At 37.1% G+C, this 26,067-nt stretch overlaps 1 non-coding gene across 1 annotated transcript; it reads right to left on the reverse strand.

Annotated features, from left to right (window-relative positions):
• Nucleotides 1-1,524: 1,524 nt before the first annotated feature.
• LOC122453433 lies at nucleotides 1,525-1,631 on the reverse strand. The gene has a single exon (XR_006273056.1). It is a non-coding gene; the product is annotated as a U6 spliceosomal RNA (small nuclear RNA).
• Nucleotides 1,632-26,067: the final 24,436 nt, after the last annotated feature.

Consider the following 26,067-nt stretch of genomic DNA (forward strand, 5'->3'; position numbering starts at 1 on the left):
GAAAATCAGTCAATAAATAAATTCGAGCTTTCCATGAGACTAGTAAAAGGGTTTGTGAGCTATCCTGGGCTTTGAAGCAGAAATAAGCAATGCAAACAGGTAGAGGATACAGAAGGAGTGGAAGTCACAGCAACAAGCAGGCTACAGGGTCACATTATGTCCATCACCTTTGGCAGCACTGCGGTGATTCCCACACAGATGATGTATCTAGCGTCCCTGATACTGAGGCAGCTGAATCAAGTGCTCAGAGACCTGAGCAGTTCTGTTCTTGCTAGGCTGGTCCTATGGCATGTTTTTCTCATGGTCCTGATGATGAGTAGCCTTTACTCAATATTTTCAGCATTTTACGGAGATATCTAGTAAAGTCTCAAATTATTTTCTGCTGTTTGTGCAGAATGAATTATATAATGCATTAATGCATTCAACCAATTTATACTGTCACCAATGATGTTTACAGGTGTTTCCCAGCACTCATCATACTTTCAGGTTGCTGTCCACTGAATAAGTGAAAAAGTATATTTCATTATTATTTTAAATTTCATTTAATTGAAATATGAGTAAACACAATCATAATTTTGTATTTTTTAAAAACAGCCATAATGTATTGATTGCTTGATATGTGCTACTAGTTTCTGAAGTGTTTTACATCAATCTTCCCATTTAACAGTAACACTTCTGATGTAGGTGCTAGCATAACTTCTATTGCATGATTAAGGAAACAAGTGTTTATAAATACAAAATGACTTGCCTAATAGACTATGACAATTGAGTTTGGAGATTGGATTTCAAGCCAAGTAGCGTGGCTGCAAAGCCCGTGTGTTTAAGTAATATGCTTCAGCACTTCCACTTAATATTGATATAAAATATTTTTATTTGTTCATTTGATTGACTTAAAATTGTCATATTTTTTCAATAAGAAAAATAAGGTGAATCTTATTTTATTTTTTTTATATTGTCACTCTACTTATTTTTTTTTTTATTAGTTGGAGGCTAATTACTTTACAATATTGTAGTGGTTTTTGCCATACATTGACATGAATCAGCCATGGATTTGCATGTGTTCCCCATCCCGATCCCTCCTCCCGCCTCCCTCCCTATCTGATCCCTCTGGGTCTTCCCAGTGCACCAGCCCTGAGCACTTGTCTCATGCATCCAACCTGGGCTGGTGATCTGTTTCACCCTTGATAGTACACTTGTTTCAATGCTATTCTCTCAGAACATCCCACCCTCGCCTTCTCCACAGAGTCCCACAGTCTGTTCTGTACATCTGTGTCTCTTTTTCTGTTTTGTATATAGGGTTATCATTACCATCTTTCTAAATTCCATATATATGCGTTAGTATACTGTATTGGTCTTTATCTTCCTGGCTTACTTCACTCTGTATAATGGGCTCCAGTTTCATCCATCTCATTAGAACTGATTCAAATGAATTCTTTTTAATGGCTGAGTAATATTCCATGGTGTATATGTACCACAGCTTCCTTATCCATTCGTCTGCTGATGGGCATCTAGGTTGCTTCCATAAAAAATAGGGAATGCTTCACGAATTTGCATGTCATCCTCGTGCAGGGGCCATGCTAATCTTCTTTGTATCGTTCCAATTTTAGTATATGTGCTGCCGAAGTGAGCACTGAATTTTATTTTATAATCATATTGATGACAATAAAAATGAATTATTATGATAGAACCTTAAATACATGACCAGTGCTAATGTCATTTAATACTAAAAGGTTAATAATTCACTAGAAAATTATCAGAAAAAATGTAAAGCTTAGCTATATTTTAGGTGTCCCAAATTGGTAAAATGTATAAAATAAATAAATAATTACTACAGACCTATATTTTCTAACCAACTTTTTCTTCATATATATACATATATATATACATATATATATATATAATGCTATGTATGTGTGCATACATATAGAGAGACATATATTTGTGTGTGTATATATATATATGTGTGTGTGTTTGTAAGTGTTTTCATGTGAGCATGTGTTCTGGGAGGTTTTCTGAATTAAAAAATAATAAAAAAAAAGTTCTATAATAACACAAATAGTGAAGAATGTTTTTAAAAATATTAAAGTGAAACAAGCCAAACAAAACACAGAGCCTGAAATGTTTCTCATGGGCTGGTCTTGAACAAATTATCTACTTTGATAGAGAAACCACCTGTAACAGGAACTCATTGGCCTCTAAATCTAGACTATGTAATCCTCTACATTGGAATCAAACGTGATACTAGTAACATTTGATTAACTGGCCCTACATGATGGAATAAAATGTGAATATGTTCTCCAAAGGTATCTCCACTCCATGAATTGCTAATGGATGCTCTACGTGTTTGCATGTTTGATCTGTGCCCTAAAGTCATCTTGGGGTTACGCTGATGCAATATAATTCTTATAATGTTTGTCCATTGTTAAAATTCTGAGAGTAATATCCAGAACAAGAACTCAATTTTATTATCCTTTTCACATTGTTTGCAGATTAGGGCACTTCTGTCCCTAATTCATTGTATTTTGAATCAGGCTCAGCTTGTAAAGAATCCACCTGCAAGGCAGGAGACGTGGGTTCAATCCCTGGGTTGGGAAGATCCCCTGGAGAAGGGAAAGGATACCCACTCCAGTGTTGTGGCCTGGAGAATTTCATGGACTGTATAGTTCATGGGGTCACAATCAGTCAGACACAACTGAGCGACTTTCACTTATGTACTTACTTACTACATTTATATCTGCATATTTGAAGAAAAAAAAATAATCTGCTGTCTATTAGCATACTAACTCCTCTTCCCAATTCATACATTAAGTGTACTCTTACTTTGGCCATAATTCTATCAGTTTTTTAGTTCAGGGTTTTAATAAAAAGAGAAAGTGTAAGGAAACATGACTTGAACACATAGTTGAGCAGAAGGAAATATGTTTTCTATCTCTTTTGAGAATAATAAGTTCCTGTCTTCCTAGGAAAAGACTGATTGTTTCTGGCCATAGCAATAAGTAACTATCTGAGTCAGGTTTAAGGCCATCAGATTTGATCCATGTTTGTTCCTCCAACAGCATACTTCTTAGAATTAGTCAAGCAGCAACAACCTTATTCTGCTGCCCAGACTTCTAAACATCAACCAATCAGGAAGATCTACACTTAATAACATGCTTTCACAGCAAAAGTTCAGCCAATCCCTAAACAGGACCACTTTTCAAAGTCCTCCAATCTGTGAGAATGCTACTTCCTTTAACTCTACAAAATCAGCTCACTATTCTTTCTTTCTTTCTAGGAAAAGACTGATTGCTAAAACAAAACAATACAATCTTTTTTTCAAGCAGTGAATGATGGTCTCTCCACTTCTTTACTCTTCAATGAAAATGTAACTAAATACTCTTTACTGTTAATGTCAGATTCTGAAGACAGAGAGAGACAGAGAAAAGAAAGATAACCTTGATGGATTTACTAACAACTGAGATGAATGAATTCGCAGGTGGAGCAAGTTTATGGGGATAAGATGTGGAGCTCAACTAGACATGTTGAGTTAAAGAAATATAATTAGATAAACAAGAGTAGATTATGGTTTGACAAACCTGTCTTGATTTTAGTCTGGAGAAAATAGACAATCTATAAACAATCAATATATAAATGGAACTTTTAGTGATCATGAAAAACAGATAAAGACCAACTACTGAGATCTGAGGCACTCCAACTTCAAGAGATCTTAAAATCTGGAGCCTTCTAAAAGAGACTGAGAAGAAGCTATTGACTCGGCAAGAAAAAAACCAGGAGAGTGGGTCCCAGAAGCCAAGAGAAGGACTTTTCCCCCCATGTATGAAGAAGTGAGGGAGTACTATATATGACTTAGATGTCACAGAAGATGGTACTCCTGAAATATCCATTAAATCTAATAACCTGAGGCCATTGAAAATTTTGACAAAAACAGATCTGATGGTATGTTTGGAGTATGAGTATGAGCAGGAGTATTAAAGGCTCTTTCAGGGAGTTAAAGGTGATATAAGTGAAAAGTATTCATTTCTCAAGTGAATTTGATCAATGTCATCTTAATATTGAACATGTCTTTTTTGAATAGCTTAAACTGATGTTCTAATATACAAATGTGGATTTCTCAGGGGCTTATAATAAGCAGTTCTGGCCAAACAATGATAGAAGCCTTTTATTTTATAAAATATTTGTAGACTTAGTGTCCTATATATTTTGAAACTATAATCTTATAGTTACTCATGCCTCTGGATTTTAAGAAAATTACACTAAAAGAAGGATTGATAGCATAAAAATAATTTAAATACTCAGTGTTTTATAATTTTACTTAACTGACTCTGTATTTACAGACTTCCAAAGTGGCTCAGTGGTAAAGAATCCACCTGCCAGGGCAAGAGATGTAGGTTTGATCCCTGGGTTGGGAAGATTCCCTGGAGAAGGAAACAGCAACATAATCCAGTATTCTTGTTGGGAAACCCCATGCAGAGAGGAGCCTAGTGGGCTACATCCAAACAGCTGAACATGTCTTAGTGGCTATGTACTTAGATGTTCTTAAATTGACATGCCAAGTCATATCTAATTCATGTCATTATTTAATTACTCTAAATCAATTATATTTATGTCCCTAAATCCCTGAATTTAAATAATACTTTTAGGTCTTCCTAAATAATTGTATCTAAGCAAAACAGGAACAACCAGATTGAAAGTAGCCTCTTAGTTCCTCAACTAGGAAGACAGCTAATCAAATATCTGATGAAATGACATTTAATAATTTCACACTGTAACTGCAGCAATCCTTCACTGAACCCCTTAAGATTTTTATTTATTTATTTATTTTTACTATGTTTCATTCATCTTCACCATTGTTTCCATTTTAAAAACCCACTAGTATAATAGTTGCCATTCATGGCACTGCTGTTGGAGAAGGAAAAGGCAACCCACTCTAGTATTTTTGCCTGGGAAATCCCAAGGACAGAAGAGCCTGGCCGGCTTTAGTCTACGGCAGACACGACTTAGCGGCTAAACACCGTGGTACTCATTCTGGTGCCTAGCAAAATAACTTGCACAGTATATGATCCATATTTGCTAAATAAATGAATAGTTTGCTGTGCATTCCAATTAAGCTGTTAGGGTCTCGAAGGCAGGAACCACCCCTTAAGTTTAGAGTACACATCTGAACTCCACCGAACATCTATCTAGGTCAGAGTCTGGACATGGTAGGGGTTCCACTGTTCCCTGAAAAGACCTGTGAAGTGAAGTGAAGTGAAAGTCGCTCAGTCATGTCCGACTCTTTGTGACCCCATGGACTATACACAACATGATTAACACACCACTAGGGGTCGAGAAGCATGCCAAGACTCCTGGTGATGCAGATTGCTGGGACTTTTGGAAATAGCTGAGGACCAATAAGTATTTGCTAAATGACCATCATTACTTGGTCAAGAGTCTTCCTGCTTCTCAGTTTTCCTGTCTTTCTCCAACTCGTTGATCCTATTCTGCCTCTGCCATCACACGACGCATACGTGTTTCCTGGGATTCAGCATAACTCTTCTGAGAATGAAAAACAATGACCATGTGGTGAACCCCTTAAGATTTAATACTATCAAGGTCATGAATTTTCCTCCTCTCCTAAATTAAATACATACAGTGTATGACTATGGAGAAGGAAATGGCAACCTACTCCAGTATTCTTGCCTGGAGAATTCCATGGACAGAGGAGCCTAGCAGGCTACAGTCCATGGGATCACAAAGAGTCAGATGTGACTAAAGCGACTTACTTAGCACAATGTATGACTTCTCATGAGATGTACTAGTTTTAAAATTGCAGTTCTATTATTCAAGGCAGGAGTGCATAATTGTTCAGAGAAGGCAATGGCAACCCACTCCAGTACTTTTGCCTGGAAAATCCCATGGGCAGAAGAGCCTGGTGGGCTGCAGTCCATGGGGTCGCTAAGAGTCAGACGACTGAGCGACTTCACTTTCACTTTTCACTTTCATGCATTGGAGAAGGAACGGCAACCCACTCCAGTGTTCTTGCCTGGAGAATCCCAGGGATGGCGGAGGCTGGTGGGCTGCCGTCTAAGGGGTCGCACAGAGTCGGACACGACTGAAGTGACTTAGCAGCAGCAGCAGCAGCATAATTGTTTCTAACAGCATATAATTTGTAATGCCCTAATATCTCCAATAGAGTCAATTTTTACCTATTTAGGAAATTGAAGGGAAAGCTAGTATTTGTTAGGAAAAAGTACAATTCATTTATTCATGTATACAGATACATGAGTTTATTCTATGAATATAGATCCTTCTGAGGCATAGTGACTATATATTACACCATGTAATAATTTATTGTTTTTGTTCAGTCACTCAATCCTGTCTGACTCTTTGCAGCCCCACGGATTGCAGCACGCCACGCTTCCCTGTCCTTCACTATCTCCCAGAGTTTGCTCAGACTCACGTCCACTGAGTCGATGATGCCACCCAACCATCTTGTCCTCTGTCGCCCCCTTCTCCTCCTGCCCTCAGTCTTTCCCAGTAGCAGGGTCTTTTCCAAGGAGTTGGCTCTTTGGATCAAGTGGCCAAAGTATCCGGGCTTCAGCTTCAGCATCAGTCCTTCCGATGAAAATTCAGGGTTGTTGTCCTTTAGGAATGTTTGGTTTGATTTCCTTGCTGTCCAAGGGGTTCTCAAGAGTCTTCTCCAGCATCACAGTTCAAAATCATAAAATCTTCCTCTCTCAGCCTTCTTTATGGTTCAATTCTCACATCCATATATGAATACTGGATAAACCATAGCTTTGACTATATGGACCTTTGTTCGCAAAGTAATGTCTCTGGTTTTAATACTCTATCTAGGTTTATCATAGCTTTTCTCCCAAGGAGCTTTGTAATAATAATAATAGCTCTTTAATGAAGGCATTATTCTAAATTAACATGAAAGGAACTGAGGAAAAGTAATATTTAAATTTTGCAATGTTTGACGTCACGTCAATATTTTGCCATATATTTGTTGCCTAGCCTTGTTACCAAATTTATTGCCTAAAAAATACAATTCTAATTTTGTCCCATTATTGGAAGATATATGTTTCATAGGTTTCTCCCAAGACTACAGATTTAAATGCTAATTCTGTAAATCAATCTTGAAAATTCTAGTGACATAATCTAAATTAATAAGACAGAATTAAGACTCTTGTGACTGTTTTTCCTGCTCTTACAAATAACACAAGATAAATATCATCTTGTAGACTTTCCATACATTTTTGTAGGACAGGATGCTGGGAGTTACTATACTCAAGTAGCAAAGAAGATACATTTCAAGACACACAGAAGTTTATCAGACTTTTGCACTATTGACTCACTGTATTAACTTGTCTTATAACAGCTTACCTCTGGACTTCTGATTATTTGAGATAATAAACATCCTTAACATATTACCTGGAATCCTTTTACTTGCCAATGGAAACATGTGATCTAGCTGGTAAATGTTGGTACAGTAACTTAAAACCATGACCTGTGATTCAAATTACTAGCTTCTTGCCATTGCAAAATCTGAAATATTTACAAACTTAACATGTAAGTCTACTGAAATGAAACGGTTATTGAAAATAGTTTTGTTTTTTATTTTTTCCTGATTTTCAGTTCATATAGCACAATCAGAGACTCTGCAGCATCAGAAAACAGTAAACAGGTAATATCCTCCCCAGGTTGTCTGGATCAGAAATCTGGGAGCAGGTTAACTGGCTGGTTCTGGCTCAGAGTCTGGCTCAGCTACTCAGACTGTAGATGGGGTATGGACTAGAGCTTGCAGTCATCTGAAGACTTGACTAAACCTGGAAGATCTGATTCAAGGAGGCTCACTTACTGGAAATCAGTGCAGATCAGAGTTATGAGGGCACAGTGACTAGTCACTGGACCTCTCTACAGAGATGTGTTCTCATGACATAGTACTTGGATTCCCCCAAAGCAAGGGTTGGACCATAAAGAAGGCTGAGCATTGAAGAACTGATGCCTTTGAACTGTGGTATTAAAGACTCTTGAGAGCCCCTTGGACTGCAAGGAGTTCAATTCTAAAGGAAACCTGAATGCTGAGCACTGAAGAAACCCTGAATATTAATTGGAAAGACTGATGTCAAAGCTGAAGCTCTAATACTCTGGCCATCTAACGTGAAGAGCTGACTCACTGGAAAAGACCCTGATGCTGAGAAAGATGAAGGCAGGAGGAGAAGGGGAGAACAGAGGATGAGATGGTTAGACGGCATCACCAACTCAATAGACATGAGTTAGAGCAAACTCTGGGAGATGGTGAAGGATAGGGAAGCCTGTTGTGCTGCAGTTCATGGGGTCACAAAGAGTCAGACACAACTTAGCAACTGAACAGCAACAACAAAGCAAGAAATCTAAAAGAGTGAAGCAAGGATGAAGATGCAATGCCTTTTACAACCTAATCGAGGAATTTACACACTTCTATCTTATGCTATTCACCACAAGCCATCCCCCCTAGTCCACCTTAAACCCCTGAGAAGGGGTATCTAAGTCCTATCTCTCAAAAGGAACAATAGAAAAAGATCACAAACATACTGTTAAACCACTAAAGGATCTGCATGGCTTTATTTAATCTAGATTTTCTACCAGTCACTTGACTTAGAATTCTAAAGAATGGTTATAAGAATTCTCTGTGAGTACTCTTGACACACAGAATTCTATGTGGCTTAATCTGAATAAATAAATGAGAAAATTTTGTCATGCAAAAGTAAAGAGTTTCAGTATTTCTTAAATATTTAACCAGCTTGACATCTTGTTTTTAAAGACTGTCTTGAATCATATCAGAGAAGGCAATGGCAACCCACTCCAGTGTTCTTGCCTGGAGAATCCCAGGGACGGAGGAACCTGTTAGGCTGCTGTCTATGGGGTCGCACAGAGTCGGACACGACTGAAGCGACTTAGCAGTAGCAGCAGCTTTGAATCATATTTATAGTATTCATTCACTTCTAATAATTTCTAACCACTGATTGTGATCTGAATTGGCAACCATGATTTTTGAATGATACAAATGGACATAACAATATAGATTTTGGAGACATTTTCTAAAGGCAACTTGGCATATACTGCTAATTTTTTTTTTAGGTTTTAAATGGTTAAAACCTCTATTCTGGAATGTGATGCTGTTCTAAGGAGGAGTGAAGTAATTTGTTTTTAAGTGAAATTTGTCTGTTTCCTCATTAGCTATTATATTGGCAAAATGGGATATTTTTAAATAAATACACTTCTTACTAAAAGCCTGAATCACACTCAGAGGAATGGAACCCCAAAGAGTTCCTTAACCATGACTGTAGTAAAGGATTTATAAGCAATGCTATAAAGGTCTCTCAAAGATTTAACATATCTAGCCTAGTTCCTTAGAGCAGGCAAGTACATAGGAACTTAAACAAATGCCCTAGTCATGAATAATGGGCTTCAGGCAGCTTGAGTACCTCATATATATCTCTCTAAGGTTTAAGTATCAACAAAGTCAGAGTTACTTGAGGTCCAGGATCTTTTAAGAGATACTTAATATCTGCCATCATCAGTAAATCGCAAGATAATAACCAGAAAAACAGCAAGAGATAAGGTACAGAAACATCAAGTATGCTCAAACACAGGATGCACTTATGGGAAAACAGGGAAAATAAAACACAGAGCTTCATACTTGTTTTGCAGAGAAAACAGGACATGAGAAAGCCAACTGTTAGAGTTTAACTCTCCTTAGATCGCAGTTGCTTTCTTTATCCACTGTTTTGTTCCATATTCAGATTTCAGCTATTCTATACCCCCAAGTAGCCCCAGCATAAAGAATTGGACCTCTGAGAAATGACAATTTTCCACAAGAGCAATTTTTATGTCAAAAAGACAATGAAAATATGAGAAGAATGGCAGTTGCTGTTAAAGTGTGTCCTCAGGATTATAAACTACATTATGCAGTCACGAACTTCAGTATTAATGTCATTTAACCTCTGGCAATATTCGTCTAGAGAGGATCTTGTGAAGGATGGTACATTAACTTTTAGAAGTGATGGGCTGTGATATTCCTGCTGTGATGTGGAATGGCCTAGGCTGAACTTCAACACAGCCTTCTAAAGGCCTATTTTCTTTCTACAGGGCAAACATAATGTGGGCAGAACTGTGAATTCAGATAGCTCAACCTGTCCTTTGAACAGGAAGACAAAATGGTGCAATTTTTTAAAGGATTCTCTAATGTAGCCCACCTTCCTGGTTTCTGACCACTATATTTTTAATTCTTTTATCAATCAATTCATTCTTTAAATAGATACTAGGAGGCTGCCATGTATATATTAAAATAAATATTATTTCCCCATAAATTCTAGACACAAATATTTAGCCTTAGATGTAGTTTGTGTAGATTACTGAGATAAATGAAAACATAACTATCTGACTGGATCAAGGGGTAAAGGCGAGCACTCCTCCTGGGGAGATTAAACACCAAGGTGATGGGTGGGGGGAAAGAAGAAGACAATGAATATGAACTGAACTCAGATCAAAATAAAGCCCTTGCATTCTGGAACACTGACTTTACCTTTGCAGTTTGGCAACTAGCAGAGGCTAGAAGGCAGTGGACAGATTTGAAGAAAACTGGAAAAGCAGTACAGTAAATGCTTCTGGAAGACAGGGGAAAAGTGACCATTTGTAGATACTCCATACTAGTAAAACACTTCTAAATGCTCCTTGACATATCCTGGTTATAAACTAACTTTTAAAATCGTCTGCTCTTGCTTTTCCTGCACTTCTGGAATGTTTTATTTCAAAATTTGTAAAAACAAGGAGGCTTTAATTTGCTTCAAAAATAAAGTCCTTACTCTTCTATTTTTAACAGTGACTTTTGACCTCTTTTGACCTACGTGACATCTCACTCATCTCATACTTCTAACAAATACTCCCCTTCTTCGTTTTTATGTCCTAGAAGCAACTCAAATGAATGTGTCCAACATTTGTTCAAAATGAATATTTCTAAAACCTATTACATTTTCTGTGAACGTATGTACCTCTTGATGTAACCCAAACCTGATTAAATGTATCTCCATTTACTGGTTCCATTCACATATTCTAGAAATTCAATGGCACTCCATGTACTACTATGTATGTTCTGAATATTTTTCTGCAGGCCCTCTTCTTCCTCCATCCCTTGTGACTTGGTGCAGACTTTCAGCATTTCACACTTAAGTGAGAACAAATTTCCAACTGGGCAGTTGGAAAAAAGTGGTCCTGCCACATAGCTCAGTCCCCACCATGTGATTCACATGATTTCTGTCGGATTCTATAAATTTTGCACAGAAACTGACTAACTGCCGCTTGTTTTCATGATGTAGTCAACACTGATTAACTTAGCAAAATAAAGATTCTATTTTGATTCTTCCTAGCTGTTTCTGTTTCTTCTTTTAAAGATTCAGTTTTTGTTACCGTGTTTTATGAGCAATCTTACTTGTTATATATTAAGCTTTTTGTAGCTTTATCTAGGTATAATTGATATACACAAAACTGCACCTAATTATTATATATAATTTGATGAATTTGGACATATGCTTGTAATACCATCGCTATAAACAAATATCCATGGCCTTCCAAAATTTCCTTGGGTCAATTTGGCCCCCTCCACTTCTTTAAACCATCTTCTGCTACAAACACTCCCCAATGCAACTGCAATAATAATAATCTGAAATACCTACTATTTATTGATTACCTTCTGTTAGGCACCCTAATAAGTATTTTACCAACATTTCCTACTCAAAAGGAGTTTATAATCTAGTGGATATACTTATCCTAACTTCATAGCTGAAACTGAAGTGCATCAATTTAGTGAGTGGCCAGAGACTACACAGCAAGCAATTGGAGAACTCAGAATTGAATGTAGGCTGCACTCAACATGCCAGCAAATTTGGAAAACTCAGCAGTGGCACAGGACTGGAAAAGGTCAGTTTTCATTCCAATCCCAAAGAAAGGTAATCCCAGAGAATGCTCAAACTCCTGCACAATTGCACTCATCTCACACACTAGTAAAGTAATGCTCAAAATTCTCCAAGCCAGGCTTCAGCAATACGTGAACCGTGAACTTCCAGATGTTCAAGCTGGTTTTAGAAAGGGCAGAGGAACCAGAGATCAAATTGCCAACATCCGCTGGATCATCAAAAAAGCAAGAGAGTTCCAGAAAAACATCTATTTCTGCTTTATTGACTACACCAAAGCATTCGACCGTGTGGATCACAATAAACTGTGAAAAATTCTGAAAGAGATGGGAATACCAGACCACCTGACCTGCCTCTTGAGAAACCTGTATGCCGGTCAGGAAGCAACAGTTAGAACTGGACATGGACCAACAGACTGGTTCCAAATAGGAAAAGGAGTATGTCAAGGCTGTATATTGTCACCCTGCTTATTTAACTTATATGCAGAGTACATCATGAGAAATGCTGGGCTGGAAGAAGCACAGGCTGGAATCAAATTTGCTGGGAGGAATATCAATAACCTCAGATATGCAGATGACACCACCCTTATGGCAGAAAGTGAAGAGGAACTAAAAAGCCTCTTGATGAAAGTGAAAGAGGAGAGTGAAAGAGTTGGCTTAAAGATCAACATTCAGAAAACGAAGATCATGGCATCTGGTCCCATCACTTCATGGGAAATAGATGGCGAGACAGTGGAAATAGTGGCAGCCTTTATTTTGGGGGGCTCCAAAATCACTGCAGATGGTGACTGCAGCCATGAAATTAAAAGACTCTTACTCCTTGGAAGCAAAGTTATGACCAACCTAGAAAGCATATTAAAAAGCAGAGATATTAGTTTGCTAACAAAGGTCCATCCAGTCAAGGCTATGGTTTTTCCAGTGGTCATGTATGGATGTGAGAGTTGGACTGTGAAGAAAGTTGAGCACCGACAAATGGATGCTTTTGAACTGTGGTGTTGGAGAAGATTCTTGAGAGTCCCTTGGACTGCAAGGAGATCCAACCAGTATACCCTAAAGGAGATCAGTCCTGGGTGTTCATTGGAAGGACTGATGCTGAAGCTGAAACTCCAGTATTTTGGCCACCTCATGGGAAGAGTTGACTCATTGGAAAAGACCCTGATGCTGGGAGGGATTGGGGGCAGGAGGAGAAGGGGACAACAGAAGATGAGATGGCTGGATGGCATCACCGACTCAATGGACATGAGTTTGAGTAAACTCCAGGAGTTTGTGATGGACAGGGAGGCCTGGCGTGCTGTGATTTATGGGGTGGGAAAGTCGGACATGACTGAGAGAATGAACTGAACTGAATTTACTTCTAAAGTCCTTAGTTGTACATCACTGTATGTACACTGATTTGTGGTTCTTTGAATATCTTTTTTTTTTTTAACAATCATATGATTTTTCATGTGTTCCTCCTGATAAGACATTACTGTAGTTCTGCTTACATCAAACATTCATAATTGAATTCAAACACCTTCTCCAAAAAGTGTTTTTTTAATTGCCTGACTCATTCATACTGAGATCTATCAGATCTCTATTGCAGTCTCTAGTAATCCTGAGAGCAGGAGTGCCAAACTTTCATCTTGTATAATATGGTAAATTTTATCTAAATATTTCTTGAGTTAACTTAGCAAATGATTATACAACTTTTACAGAATGATATTAGCTTATTTATATCACATACTTATTAACCATCTCCCTATATGTTCTCCAAAAACCCATTCATTCCTTTTCCACACAACTAGATAAATTGTATATTTCCAGTTTAATATATATGATACAAAATTCTTACTGCTCATTTATAACAAAATATGAACTACTTACTTGGTCTTTAGAAAATGACAGCACACAGTCTCTTCCACTTTCTCACCTCCTCACAACTTTCATCACAAGTTGTAAAATACTACGAATAAAGTTTACTCTGTGATTGGGCAATTAGGGATGAGAATGACAGGGAATATACAGTCATGGAAAAAATGCTGTTTGATCTTTTTTAGGCAAAGAATCAACTTAAAGGTGATGTTAACAAGTACTGACACAATAAAATATACAGGAAGCTCTAGCTTTTAAAAGCTTAAACAAGTATTCAAAATAAAGACCATTTGAGAGGAAATATATCCTTCTATTTCCCTTCATTAAAATGGAATGCTTACAGCTTATGGAGGAATTTAGCCCAAAAGTAAGAAATAGCAAAAGAAAAGAAAAGATGATCCTAAGGAATCGTGTTATAACGATGACTTTAAAGTCTCTATATTTAAGTCTATACATAAATTAGAACAAACAATTCCCTTAATAAGAATGATAAGACTATTTTCATTTCAAATCAATTATTATCAAACCAACACAACATTGTAAAGCAATTAGCCACCAAAAATAAATTTTAAAAAATTTGAAATAAAGGTAGAAATTGCTATTATCTGGAAACTGGACTGAATTACCAGAGTGGTTATTTACAGTAATTAATTAATATTTAGTTAATTACTATGACTAAAGCTGATATGTAAGTAGCCCAACTTGTGAATAATTGTTTCTATATCTTGAGAGTAGCTGAATACTTCAAAGGACTGTCAAAAGTTTCCATTAGTTAGTGTTTGCAAAGTGTTCCCTAGGAGTCAGGGCTCAGACTTTGGTGAGATGAAGTAAAACCTCACCTAAAGAATAACTCTGAAGCAAATAAAAAATAAAACAAAGACTGTATCTAACAAAACAGAAACAGACTCACAGATAAAAACTAGTTGTTGCCAGTGGGGAGACAGTAGAGGGAAGGGGCAAAATAAGGGTAAGGGATTAAGAGGTATAACTACTATATATAAAATAGATAAGGAACTAAGGATCGTGTACATATCAAACAGCACTGGGAAATACAGCCTTTATTTTGCAATAGTTATAAATGGAGTATAATCTATAAAATATTGAATTACTATGTTCTACAACTGAAACTAACATTATACATCAACTATACTTAAATAAAATAATGCTAATTACTGTAGTAATATCTTAGACATTATAGTAATCATTGAATTAATAAATTTGTTTTATTTTTTAAGCCAACTTTTAAAACTTGTTGACCATATATTTTTTTTATTCTTATAACAATTCCTATTACCCCTCTATAATTGTATTTGACAGAAATATTTGAGAAAAATTAAACAATCAAATTTTTTAAAAAATCATCAAAATTTTTAGAAAATCTATTAGTGGACTCCAATTAGAAGTTTATTTGTAGTCTTCTTGACTTAATTCATTAACTTTTCCTATGTCTTCACCTTATTACCTCCTGCATCTATGCTTTGCTATGTTTTCAACATTTTCATCGAAGCCCAGATTTCTTTTATCATAAATGTAGAATTATGAGCCTAAAGGATCCTAGTTTCCCAAATTGTCTCCCTCTCCATTTGTATAACACATAACTGAATAGTATGTAAATGCAATTTTTATAGAAAACATATTGCTCAAACCTCAATTGATAACTATCAACAAGGTCAAAACAGACCAGTTTCCATTCAAGCTCATCTCCCCATTCGTGCCTACACAGAAACCTATGGCAGTCCTTTCCTTATGCTCTGAAGACATTATACTTATTCAGTTTTTTAGGTCTTAATATTTGCCTTCTCCTGCCTTGCAGTAGTCTCCTACTTCACATATCCAGGTCCTATGTGCACAGCTTTATTCAAATCTAACTCTGACTCATAATAATGTCTTCTTTCTTTGAATTTATAGTACATTTTTCTATGCCAAGTGTTGGCATTTAAATAGGCTTTGCTTGCTCTATGTATGTGACTATTCCTTATAATGTTTCTTGCATTTTAAAGTGCTTATCTTTAACTAAGTCTGCTTCTAGGAGTTTATCAATCCAGAGTTTACTTATTTGCATTCATTCATTAAACAAACATTATCAGGAATGTAATATAACTTTGCCAAAATGTCTCTTGAAATTTCAAAGATAAAACAATCTCTTTCCTACTTTCTGAGAGCTCACAGTCTAAGAGTAGAGATAACAAAAAACAGATAATCACACTGCATTAAACTTCCTTGTCACAGAGCAATGCATATATGAGGTAATTAACGACTTTATACAGAGAGTAACAAACAATTATTAAAGTCCTTATTTCCAGGCACTAAGTCATTCATAGATAAATAACACATTAAATTAATAAACATAGTGCCAGAAATATAATAAATAATCCAAGAAGGTCTGTTTACAAAATTTAAATTTTAATTATCATCAGTGCTATTTTAGTTATTCCATTCAATATTCCTATAAGGTAGGAAGGCATTTCTCTCTTTTGAGATAAGGTGAATGGGCATAGGTATAATTATATAAAATTATTTAACCTTGTGGTCATTGAGGTAGTATGTAATAAACCTAGAATTTAATCTCATCATCTTCATTCTAGGATCTGTATTTTTCCAGTAAATAACTTTGACAATTGATTTTTCTTTCACTGCATTATTAAGAAGTAAGAATGTGGTTGGATAAGGACCATCTTATGCTCATACAAAGTGAACTTAAAATTTCTTGGTCTGTCATTTCATTTCTCAGCCAAGAGGCAAGAATGAAAATATGACTATTAGAGTGTGGCTGCTTTATTTTTTCCCCTTAGACTTTAACCCAACTATACAGTTCAATCATACAGATGTTCATTTAGTTTGCTCTGAAAACAGCAGGTGTTATTTGAAGAAATTTAACTGGGAGGTAAAAGGCAAGAATGATTTAAACAATGAGCATGGTCCACTTACATAATTTTAACTCAAAACCTTGTATTTGAAGCTAGTACTTAGACTTATAAATGCAGAGATTATCAGTTAATTTTCCACACATTTGAGAGAAATGTGTGGGTCACCATGTCAACCAGGGAGATTCCTGTTCAATGGGGCCTTCTTTTCAATAATGCACCATTTGCAGTCTCTCTGAATGAGCCTCAAAATGTTAAACGTCCTCAGCACTACCAACTGGCACAGCCTAGACAATCGGTACTGTCTAAATGATTCATTATAATCCATCATAAATCTGAAAATGAGTAGGGTGAATTTATTAGTGCCATCCAACACTGAGACCATAATAGACTTTGTATCTTTTTAATAATTACCACTATCACATGTACAGAGTATATAGTTGTAATTAATAACATTTACCAATAATGTACTTCAGGCCATGCCACACCTTAAACTGTATTAAGCACTTCATACACACAATCTCAATTTTATTAACTCTGTAAGGTAGCCATCACAGTTTTTTACCCTTTGGCACATACAGAAACTTAGCCTTAGGTTAGGATATATAATCTAATACTTGGCAGAGCCTAGCTATGGACCATAATTGTTGACACTAGGACCTCAACTCTCAACCGGTTCTAGATACTGTTTATAAATACAGCTAGTTGGGAATGTCGGTCTAGAAGATAAAATAGGATGTTAAAGAAGAAAATAAATGGCTGATTCATATCAATGTATGACAAAACCCACTGGGGGAAAAAAAAAAATTATGTCTTTTAAAACTGCAGTCTCAGCTACAGTTTTATTTATTTCATATTATAACATTTATCTAAATTATTCAACAGAAGTAACCATGGTAATCTCTGCTATTTTCATACATACTTTTTTTCTTAGAGCACTGATATACCAGTTGAGTCTGCCAGAGAACTTTTCTCTGGTCCCTTGATCTTTGAGATTTCTGAATCTCTGGTGAAGAGTCAGCTATATTTTTATTAGAAATATGGGAAATTGAAGATTTGTTCTTTATCAAATGGGATCAAAAGTTATTGAGAAACAAGTCGTGTTATTATGACTTGCCTTATGAGATTCAACTCATAGTATCCAGCATGATAAAAGTATATTCATTCTGTATATATGGGGCTATATACACACAAATCCAAAATAAATAAGAAGGCAGAGTTTTGAGGGTTTTTCTTTTCTTTTTTTTTCTATGCATCATTAACAGATGGAAAACTCTGTCTTTGAAGAAAAGCATCAATATATAGTTTTCACTACTGATTATCACTCAAGGTTATAGGTGTATGCCTAGGTTTTCCTCATAGTCAACCTCTGGTTCTAAATAGTTTGAAGGCAAATTTGACTACACAGCACACTTTAAGAACTGTGGTATTATTATTGGAGGTTTAAAATAAGCAAAGAGCATTGTTAATTTTTATGTATAAATATGAATGTCTAATTTTTCTCAACTGTTCATTCAGGAAAAAGTTGATTTCTATCAGCCTTGTCCTGTTGCTATTCTTAGTTGCTCAGTTGTGTCTGACTCTTTTTGACCCTACAGACTGTAGCCGACCAGACTCCTCTGTCCATGCAAATTCTCCAGGCAAAAATACTGGAGCCATGCCCTCCTGCAGGGGATCCTCCAAACCCAGGGATTTAGCCCAGGTCTTCCGCATTACAGGCGAATTCTTTAGCACCTGAGCCACCAGGAAATCAACCTTATCCCCAAATGTTGTGTAAAACATTACACAACAGGCTGTTCCCAATGCTTTATTATGTTAATGAGAACTTAAAAAGCACTACACGTAAATGAAATGTAAATCTGGGAAACTTAGCTTCCTAAATAAATATAATTACATGTATTTTCATAGTTTCATGTTTATAAATTGATTTCATATCTTTTACCTTATTTACTTTTCACAACGGCTTGTCAGCCAGACAAGGCATAAGTCAGAATCATTTTACAGCAATTACAAATGTTCAAAGGAGTGAAGGCACCTCCCTGCCACACATGAAAACAAATACTAGGATCAGGACTCCAATTTTCTTACCTCTTCATTACTTCAGTGCATTTATTCATCTATTATCAAATACTAGCCTAAAGAACAAGTTTCTCGTACAATGAATATGCAACACTCATTAATTTGGGATATCAAAATGTATGTTTCAAGTCTAGCCATCTCATAACTTTTTGCCTAGTTCAGAGTCAAAGCAATAATTTTTTAGCTCCTTTAAAATTTGAAAAGGAATGTGCATTCACCATCAGAGTGAGAGGTATAATTGGCTGATTTGTTCTATGATATGGACACAAATTCGGCTTTATATATAAAAACTTAATCTATTTATGCTGTACCCAGCAGGAATAAATAACTATTTTGAAACCTAAGAGATATAATAAATGTGTACACTTTACTTAGCTTTTAGAAGTTATTACTTAATAAATGCTTGTCTTATATTGCATATACTAAGAAAGGAGAGCCTCAATATTTTTAAAATATGCTCTAAACTGAATAAGTATAAAGTTTAAAAGTTTATTTAAGAATTTCAATATGAAGGCATTACAAGATATGCATTTTTGGATGTTGCTTAAACTACAGTTATACAAAACTATATGGAGACACAAAGAACAGACTTGTGGACACAATAAGGGAAGGAAAGGGAGAGATGGAAAGAGTAACATTGAAACATATATATTACCATATGTAAAATAGTGCAGGGGAAATAACTGTATATTTTATACAGAAAAAAATATAAACATAACCAAAATGGCACTATGGATATATATATATATACACACACACATGGATATATATATTTGAATATATATCTGTATATGCACATATGTTTATGCATATGTATACACACAAATGTATATATTTGATATCAGTTCAGTTCAGTTCAGTCACTCAGTCATGTCTGACTCCTTGCGACCCCATGAATTGCAGCACGCCAGGCCTCCCTGTCCATCACCAATTCCCGAAGTTTACCCAAACCCATGTCCATCAAGTCGGTGATGTCATCCAACCATCTCATCCTCTGTCATCCCCTTCTCCTCCTGCCTCCAATCCCTCCCAGAATTAGGGTCTTTTCCAATGAGTCAACTCTTCACATGAGGTGGCCAAAGTATTGGAGTTTCAGCTTCAACATCAGTCCTTCCAATGAATACCCAGGACTGATTTCATTTAGGGTGGACTGGTTGGATCTCCTTGCAGTCCAAGGGACTCTCAAGAGTCTTCTCCAACACCACAGTTCAAAAGCATTAATTCTTCAGCACTCAGCTTTCTTTAAAGTCCAACTCTCACATCCATACATGACTACTGGAAAAACCATTGCCTTGACTAGATGGACCTTTGTTGGCAAAGTGATGTCTCTGCTTTTTAATACTGTCTAGGTTGGTCATAACTTTCCTTCCAAGGAGTAAGCATCGTTTAATTTCATGGCTGCAATCACCATCTGCAGTGATTTTGGAGCCCCCGAAAATAAAGTCAGCCACTGTTTCCACTGTTTCCTCATCTATTTGGCATGAAGCGATGGGACCAGATGCTATGATCTTAGTTTTCTGAAGCTTTAAGCCAACTTTTTCACTCTCCTCCTTCACTTTCATCAAGATAGGTACATATATTTGTATATGTATGTACATTTGTATATAAACATGTGTGTATATATATGAATATCAGAAAAACAATTTAAAAAGTAACAATTGCCTTTTCCTTTGGAATAGATACAGTAGTTGCGGCAGAAAATGAATTTGTATTCTAAAATATTACAAATATCAATGTTTTTGAAAGTTGATGGGGTAACAAAGAGAAACAGAGCTGTGATTATTCAGAGGACAACATTTTCATGATGTGATTTATGATTATCAGGTATTTTTTCACTGGGGCAATCTGTAGATTAAGGGAAAATACAATATACAGACATGCTCTACAAAGAAAGAGGATGACTGTCATTGGCTAGGAAACCAGTTGTGAATTTGATAATTTCATGGAGAAGACATACACTGGAGATTTCTACATCAAATTTCACCATAATTTCCCTCAAGAAAGATAAATTCTATAGCACTGCAGGGATAGAAGCAAAAATACAAAACCCTGAAAAGCAGAGCTGTGTTTTCTCATGTTTTACTGGGCTGTAGAAAAAAGGTTTAGAGCTTGGGATCCATCAATAGGAAGGAACAGAATGAAATAAAAAATCTCTTGACTAAAAAAAAAAAAAAAAGCTCTGGAATATCACGCATTCCAGGAATGGTGACTCAGAATAATGTTAAAATCTAATAGGGAATACTCTCAGCCAAGCTGGAAATAAATAAATAAATAAGGACTGAATTTCCTTTTCTCCTCAAAAACAACTTTAAAAAAGTGACAAAGTTGAGGAAACAAACATTCTCAGACATTGGACATCAGCCAACCAAGTCAATGGTCCTAGCAGAGATGCAGCAGATGAGGTTAAGTCCTACAATCAACACCACTCACTGAACAGACTGATTCCAGGACACAGAACAGGAAGGAGAAAGCCAGGGGGAATCGGTGGAACAGCAAAGATTGGATGAGGATTTCAGGGAGTCCAAGGAGCTAAAATTCTCAGGGTAGACTAATGGGGAAGACAGAACTGCAGAGAAAAACAGAGGGTGGGGAATGGAGTTTCAGATATCAGCAGAAGATGCTGAGTAGTAAGCATACATGTGTCTGAGGACTCTACCCAACATGGTCTTGAACAAAGGAAGAGAGGGACCTATCCTTGAGGCTCTACAGGTTTAAGAATAATGTGAATTCATATCAGCAGAGCAGAAAAACTTAGCATTTATTGCACACTGGGAAGAATACTCAGAAAGAAACTACTTCAGTAGTAAAATACTTGACTCAAGGTAGTTCTGAAAATTCTAACATGTCCCAGAATTGCCTTTCTAGAGTGGGACATTACTGAGCAACTAAACAAGAACAATATATGTTTCCTCTTTGGGGAGGTTCTAAGAATAATTCTCTTGTGGGAATTGGAACTCTCAGGCAAGGGAGTAACCATTTGGATGCAGACATATGCATTGTGATTAATCTGCTGACTCACTTCCTTGACCCAGAGTAGCAGGTAGGCCTGTAGTTGCTAACTTTTCTTTCTGGATCTTCATTCAGTTTCTCTGACTCCCAGGCCATGTATGTTTAGTTACATGAAGGGCACTGACTTAGCAGGATACCTTTCTCAACTAGGTCTGAGACAAGGAAAAGGACATGAGTTTTAGCTAATCCTTGAGTCTCTAGTTCATGGCGTCCCAGGCTGCTCCCAAGCTTCTATCAGACTGTCTACCTTGTAGACATATGCGCTCCAGCATTAAATACAGAAATAGCCTTGTAAAAACTGCTACATACATGACCACTGGAAAAACCATAGCCTTGCCTAAACGGACCTTTGTTGGCAAAGTAATGTCTCTGCTTTTAAATATTCTGTCTAGGTTGGTCATAACTTTCCAAGGAGTAAGCGTATTTTAATTTCATGGCTGCAATCACCATTTGCAGTGATTTTGGAGCCCAAAAAAGTAAAGTCTGACACTGTTTCCACTGTTTCGCCATCTATTTCCCACGAAACAGGGACCAGATGTCATGATCTTAGTTTTCTGAACGTTGAGCTTTAAGTCAACTTTTTCACTCTCCTCTTTCACTTTCATTCCATTCACCTTCATCCTAAAGGCTTTGGCATAGTCAATAAAGCAGAAATAGATGTTTTTATGGAACTCTCTTGCTTTTTCGATGATACAGCAGATGTTGGCAATTAGATCTTTGGTTCTTCTGCCTTTTCTAAAACCAGCTTGATAATCTGGATGTTCCCGGTTCACGTATTATTGAAGCCTGGCTTGGAAAATTTTGAGCATTACTTTACTCGCTTGTGAGATCAGTGCAATTGTGCAGTAGTTTGAGCATTCTTTGGCATTGCCTTTCTTAGGGATTGGAATGAAAACGGACCTTTTCCAGTCCTGTGGCCACTGCTGAGTTTCCAAATTTGCTGGCATACTGACTGCAGCACTTTCACAGCATCATCTTTTAGGATTTGAAATAGCTCAACTGGAATTCAATCACCTCCACTAACTTTGTTCATAGTGATGCTTCCTAAGGCCCACTTGACTTCACATTCCAGGATGTCTGGCCTAGGTGAGTGATCACACCGTCGTGATTATCTGGGTCATGAAGATCTATTTTGTACAGTTCTTCTGTGTATTCTTGCCACCTCTTCTTAATATCTTCTGCTTCTGTTAGGTCCATACCATTCCCGTCCTTTATTGAGCCCATCTTTGCATGAAATGTTCCCTTGCTATCTCTAATTTTCTTGTAGAAATCTCTAGTCTTTCCCATTCTATTGTTTTCCTGTATTTCTTTGCACTGATCACTGAGGAAGGCTTTCTTATCTCTCCTTGCTATTCTTTGGAACTCTGCATTCAAATGGGTATATCTTTCCTTTTCTCCTTTGCTTTTCACTTCTCTTCTTTTCACAGATATTTGTAAGGCCTCCTCAGACAACTATTTTGCCTTTTTGCATTTCTTTTCCATGGGGATGGTCTTGATCCCTGTCTCTTGTGCAATATTATGAAACTCCGTCCATAGTTCCTCAGGCACTCTATCTATTGGATCTAGTCCCTTAGATCTATTTCTTACTTCCCCTGTAAGGGAGAAGGGATATGATTTAGGTCATACCTGAATGGTCTAGTGATTTTCCCTACTTTCTTCAATTTAAGCCTGAATTTGGCAATAAGGAGTTCATGATCTGAGCCACAGTCATCTCCCTGTCTTGTTTTGCTGACTGTATAGAGCTTCTCCACCTTTGGCTGCAAAGAACGTAATCAATCTGATTTCAGTGTTGACCATCTGGTGATGTCCTTGTGTAGAGTCTTCTCCTGCGTTGTTGGAAGAGGGTGTTTGCTATGACCAGTGCGTTCTCTTGGCAGAACTCTATTAGCCTTTTCCTGCTTCATTCCGCAGTCCAAGGCCAAATTTGCCTGTTACTCCAGGTGTTTCTTGACTTCCTACTTTTGCATTCCAGTTCCCTATAATGAAAAGGGCATATTTTTTGGGTGTTAGTTCTAAAAGGTCTTGGGGCTTTTCGTAGAACCATTCAACTTCAGCTTCTTCAGCATTACTGGTCGGGGCATAGGCTTGGATTACCATGATATTGAATGGTTTGCCTTGGAACCGAACAGAGATCATTCTGTCGTTTTTGAGACTGCATCCAAGTACTGCATTTCAGACTCTTGTTGACCATGATGGCTACTCCATTTCTTCCAAGGGATTCCCGCCCACAGTAGTAAATATAATGGTCATCTGAGTTAAATTCACCCATTCCATTCCATTTTAGTTGACTGATTCCTAGAATGTCGACGCTAACTCTTGCCATCTCCTGTTTGACCACTTCCAATTTGCCTTGATTGAAAGCTGAGCACCGAAAAATTGATGCTTTTGAACTGTGGTGTTGGAGAAGACTCTTGAGAGTCCCTTGGGCTGCAAGGAGATCCAACCAGTCCATCCTGAAGATCAGTCCTGGGTGTTCATTGGAAAGACTGATGCTGAAGCTGAAACTCCAGTACTTTGGCCACCTCATGCGAAGAGTTGACTCATTGGAAAAGACCCTGATGCTGGGAAAGATTGAAGGCAGGAGGAGAAGGGGACGACAAAGGATGAGATGGTTGGATGGCATCACCGACTCGATGGGCATGAGTTTGAGTAAACTGCGGGAGTTTGTGATGGACAGGGAGGCCTGGTGTGCTGCGATTCATGGGGTCTCAAAGAGTCGGACATGACTGAGCGACTGAACTGAACTGAACTGATGGACCTAAAATTCCAGGTTCCTATGCAATATTGCTCTTTACAGCATCAGACTTTACTTCCCTCACCAGTCACATCCACAACTGGGTGTTGTTTTTGCTTTGGCTCCATCTCTTCATTCTTTCTGGAGTTATTTCTCCACTGATCTCCAGTAGCACATTGGGCACCTACCAACCTAGGGAGTTCATCTTTCAGTGTCTTATCTTTTAGACTTTTCATACTGTTCATGGGGTTTTCAAGGCAGGAATACGGAAGTGGTTTGCCATCCCATTCTCCAGTGGACCACGTTTTGTCAGACCACATTTTTGACCCGTCCATCTTGCATGGCCCTACACGGACGGCATATCTCAGGGCTCATAGTATATACATGCGGCAAGGACAGCTTTCCTTCTGGACAAGAGAGTTGAGAGTATTTTGAAGTTAATGAATAAGAAAAATCAGAAGGAATGCTATTTTATTCTGCTAGTGTGACATGAATTTTTTAGTGTAATAACTTAGAAACTGATCACTTAAAAAGTTGATAATAATTCATCATTTTAAAAACCTGAGCAGAATTAGTTTTCTCAGAACGCCTTTCATTACTTCATTCTACAAAATTTTCAGGTATCAAATGCATTTCCTTGTTAGCACTGTATTAGCTATTAATAAGTTAAATATATTCCCTTTCAAAGTATACATCCCTCATAGCTCAGTTCGTAAAGAATTCACTTGCAATGCAGGAGACCCTAGTTGGATTCCTGGGTCGGGAAGATCCGCTGGAGAAGGGATAGGCTACCCACTCGAGTATTCTTGGGCTTCCCTTGTGGCTCAGCTGGTAAAGAATCCGCCTGCAGTGTGGGAGGCCGGGTTTGATCCCTGGGTTCAGAAGATATCCTGGAGAAGGGAAAGGCTACCCACTCCAGTATTCTGGCCTGGAGAATTCCATGGGCTGTGTAGTCCATAGGGCCGCAAAGAGTCGGAAAGCACTGAATGACTTTCACTTTCAAAAGTATATTAACCAAACTTCATGGTACATCAAAATTTAAATTTTTTCATGCAGTGTAAAGATCAGGACCAGAAATAGAAATTAAATGTATTTTAGGACATTTATAAGCAATAGCTCTTAAAGAACCCATATGTGTTACATCGTGGTTACATATAGTTTAAATGTATTTAAGATCATAATTTAGTAATAGTTTCACAGTTTTTCTCAGCATTATATTAAAAACTTTTTCTATATTTTAAAATGAAATTTATAATGTAAAACTTTATACAATTGTCTATAAAGGATTTATCAGTTTTTTACTGGGGCACTTATAACCAGTTTTTAACTTACTTTCTCTGTATTCAATATATATTGCTAAGAATTCACAGGTTTGTATAACTGAATGGAATTGCAGAATTTCCTGGAGTACACTCAGATATGGCCTTTGAAATGATACAGTACACCACTGGAAATCTAAGAGATATATAGGTACTAGCTCCTGAAGTTCATTTTTACTCACACAGAACCAACTTCACCTCCAAACTGAACTGCCAAGATTTGTGTGATGAATGTTGATTTCAGAGAGTTTATAGTTTATAGTTATGAGGTCCTTTATA

This window comes from Cervus canadensis, chromosome 14 (genome assembly GCF_019320065.1).
Source record: "Cervus canadensis isolate Bull #8, Minnesota chromosome 14, ASM1932006v1, whole genome shotgun sequence".
Taxonomy (NCBI): domain Eukaryota; kingdom Metazoa; phylum Chordata; class Mammalia; order Artiodactyla; family Cervidae; genus Cervus; species Cervus canadensis.